The sequence below is a fragment of the Podarcis erhardii genome (assembly GCF_964252035.2).
Source record: "Podarcis erhardii genome assembly, chromosome: 1".
Classification (NCBI taxonomy): domain Eukaryota; kingdom Metazoa; phylum Chordata; class Lepidosauria; order Squamata; family Lacertidae; genus Podarcis; species Podarcis erhardii.
In genome coordinates this window covers 38,572,838-38,576,513 of record NC_138497.1, presented here as the reverse complement: position 1 = coordinate 38,576,513, position 3,676 = coordinate 38,572,838, and the positions used below count along the sequence as shown (strand labels likewise).

The 3,676-nt window shown below is 45.4% G+C and overlaps 1 long non-coding RNA gene across 1 annotated transcript; it reads right to left on the bottom strand.

Annotated features, from left to right (window-relative positions):
• Positions 1–831: 831 nt before the first annotated feature.
• On the bottom strand, positions 832–3,390 carry LOC309345466. The gene is made up of 3 exons (XR_014158242.1): positions 3,311–3,390; positions 2,327–2,463; positions 832–1,634 (listed from the first exon to the last, which is right to left on the bottom strand). It is a non-coding gene; the product is annotated as an uncharacterized lncRNA (long non-coding RNA).
• Positions 3,391–3,676: the final 286 nt, after the last annotated feature.

Below are 3,676 nucleotides of genomic sequence, written 5' to 3'. Positions count from 1 at the left end.
GGCAAGCAATGAAGAAAAATAACACAGGATAGTAGAGGCACTGATGGCAACAGAAGGCTATCAAGAGTAATAAGGAATATAAGAAAATACAGTTCTATAAAACAAACCACAGCAGCAGACACCTTAATCGTCCAGCCAAACGCATGCTGAAATACAAAAAGCTTTTTGTCTTATTGTAGAAGTGTATGGGATGGAATATGTTTTTGGGGCTTCCAATTCAAACTATCTTCCTAAAAAACCAAAATAGTCATTTTGATTCAGTAGTGTGTGGATTTTTTTGGGGAGGGGGGATTTATTGATTCCCTCCACCTTGATGTCCCAGTGTCCACCATCTGGCTACACCCCTGATATATCAAAAAAATTACCAAATCCCCCACTCTAATCCAGGGTTTTTCAAACGTGAGGATCCAACTATTTTTGGACTAGAACTCCCATCATTCCTAGCTATCAGGACAGCGGTCAGTTGAAGAGAACTGTAGTCCAAAAACAGCTGGAGACCCAAGTTTGGGAAAGCCTGCTCTAATCAGTCCACCTACCCATGGATCTCTATGATAATCAATACATGGCTCTGTCAATCCATTAGGTTATGATAAGCCCTAGTGGTGGTGTAGTGGTTAGAGTGTCAGACTAGGATTTGGGAGACCAGAGTTGAAATCCACACTCGGCCATGGAGCTTGCTGGGTTCATGCCTTGCTAGCCACAGTTTGGAAGTTCCTCTTGTATGGTATTGACTGCATCCATGTTACTCCTGGTAGTAGCTGAAGGAACTGCATCAAGGGAACCAGCAACTGTGCTTTGCTTGTTATTTCTTGCATTTTTATTCCTCCCTGTTCTGCCTTCCTTTCAAAAGTGGAGGTTTCATCTACTCGGCATCTGCAGGCTTTGCCTTAGTGGGGAAAAACTGGATGGCTTGACTTCTGAAAATATTGGACAATTCTTTCCAAATAGAATTGTTTATTAACTTCCTGAGGGGGTGACTTAAGAAATAAGGGAGGAGGAGAAAGGAAGAAAAGAAAGAAAAGAAAAGAAAAGAAAAGAAAATAAAAGAAAGAGGCTGAAAAGCAGTAGGGTGAGCTTTTGGAGTCCAGCAGAGCTGGTTCTGAGGAGCATAATTAATATCTAGAAACTTTTCAGTATTAACAGACTAATACAATCTTTGCTGATCTCTGCACAGTTTGTGTCCAAGGATGACCAGCTGAGAGATTAATCAAGTCATCCAAAGTGGAAAATTAAAAGCCATGGGGATAACACCGTCAGGGTATGCAAGGTGGCTCTCCTGCAGAAACAGAGACCTTGGCGGTGGCTTGATGGTCTTTGAGACATTTGCTTCTAGGCAGTCAAGTTTTCCACTGTAGTTCTTCATCTTTCTCTCACTTTCCAATGAAAGAACAGAGATTGCCCAAGGCACAAGAATGCCGGTCTTGAGATGTTAAGCTGTGGAATTTTCTGACTACAATGATGATAAGCATTTTGTCTTCCAGATGTGAAAATAGAACAGTACCAGGAGGTGCTTCTTCATCCTTCTCCATGTCTTCTGTTAGTTTAAGCTGTCTATTTGTTCCCGCAGAGTAGTAGGAACCTCATAAATGAGCCTGCCTTATTCACATTTTGGTGTTTCAGTTGGGTGTAATGATCTGCAAACACATTTCCAAAAAGCAAAGGGATGACTAATATCATAGTTGCTTATATGTGCAGCCTGAAATCATTAGGTATTTATTTCTTTGATACAGAAGCCTTGTTAGGATGCATCTCAAACAGAGTACTGCTCACTGCCGAGCTGCAATCCAGTCCCCCCTTAAACAAGGTCGTCAGGGTTTTGGATTGAACAAAGGTACCCATCTCTCCGCTCTCTCCAGCCAGGTCAACTGGCCTGCCACCAGACAGGCAAGCGGGAGCCTCGACTGCAGTCTCCCACCCAACAAAAGTGGTATCCCTACCAGTGGAGGCTGCTTGGTCCCTACAACAGGGCAACCCAACAGCAGGGCTGAGCTGGCCTGGGATCCACTGGATCCCAAGCTGTTCTCACTGCCACCGCTGGCAGACAGAGGGCCTGATCTGGGCCCAGCCTGAAACCTAGTGCTATCTACCTGCCCCACCCACCCACCCACCTACTCCTGCTGCCTCCATGAGCAGCTGGGCTGCGGGTGTGGTGGCATCTCAGCCACTCCACAGCGTCTCAGTGGTGGCAGCAGAACGTTAGGACTGCTCTGCTCAGAAGCACAAAGTGTGCAGGCGTGCCTTGCTGAATTGCAGCCTGAAGTAAACCCGAGAACACAGAGCTGAAACAACTGCCTATTGCTTTCCCCTTTGCCTCATGTCCACTTACCTCCCCGCCTTCTATTGTTTCCCAAGCATCAAATGCCATACTGTAAGCTCCTTGGGGTAGGGGCCTCTCCTCTTGTATTCTGTTACACACCATGCACACTGACGATGCCACATGACAGATGATTTCACAAATCACTGCTGTTGTGTGAGGGGGGAAGAATCTTTATGTTGAAAGCTTGCCTTGTGTTAGTCCCATGGACACATTTTGCAGTTATTTGTGCAGACCATTAAAAGCCACAAAAGGGGTCTGCATTTATCCCAGCTCTCCACATTTACCCGTCCCTCCTCTTTCTCTACATTTGACAACAAAGGCCTCACACGCAGCAGAAGAGAAGAGAAGAGAAGAGAAGAGAAGAGAAGAGAAGAGAAGAGAAGAGAAGAGAAGAAAAGAAAAGAAAAGACCGAGTGATTTAATTAACAAATGCAGAAGAGAGACAGAAATGGTTGAGATTCCTGCTGTAAGATTTACATAGATGGACAGGATGTAGCTTGCTCAAGATGTGGGGAGGGTACAGTGGGGGAGAGAGTGGAAGACTCTGTCCAAAAATAAAATGAATCCATATATGCAGAAAAAGAATGGGTAGCCATTTTGCAGTTAGGAACAGTTTGTATATTAAGGGATGTATCTAACTTGCAAATAACAGGCGCGGGGGAGGAAGAAATTTTGATTCAGTTTGTGGCAGGGGCAAAAGGTTAAAGCTTCCCTTCCTCTATGATACAAACCTGACCTAGCGCCAAATATCAAACAGCCCTGAGTAGGCACAAGCATCAGTTAACCAGCATGCTAGTAACTAAAGTAACTTGTAACACTGAAGGGCAACTGGATGCTGATAATTTTATGCTGCAAGCTCCAAAGGTTGCCTAGCAACTGACTGACTTGCCACATCCACACCACACATTTAAAGCACTGTGGTACCACTTTAAACAGTCATGGCTCCCCCAATGAATCGTGGGAGCTTTAGTTTGCTAAGAGTTTTTAGGATACCTCTATTCCCCTCACAGAGCTCCAATTCCAGAAGTTTTCTGTGAAGAAAGATTGTTAAACCAATCTGATTGTTAAACCTGATAATTCTAGCTCTGGGAAGGGAATAGGGGCCTCCTAGCAACCCTCAGCATCATTAGCAAGCTACAGCTCCCAGGATTCTCTGGGGGAAGCCATGACAGTTTCACGTGACATCATAGTGCCTTAAATGCATAGTGTGTTGGGGAACCTCAGGCCCACGCAACAACCGTAGCTCTCCAGGCCTCTCTGTTTGGCACCTCAGGACTCCCCAGCCCTGCCCCCTCCCAAGGCCACTCGTCCACTCCCAAAGCCCATCTCTTACTAGCCCTGCTCTGCAGTCTTCAAGGC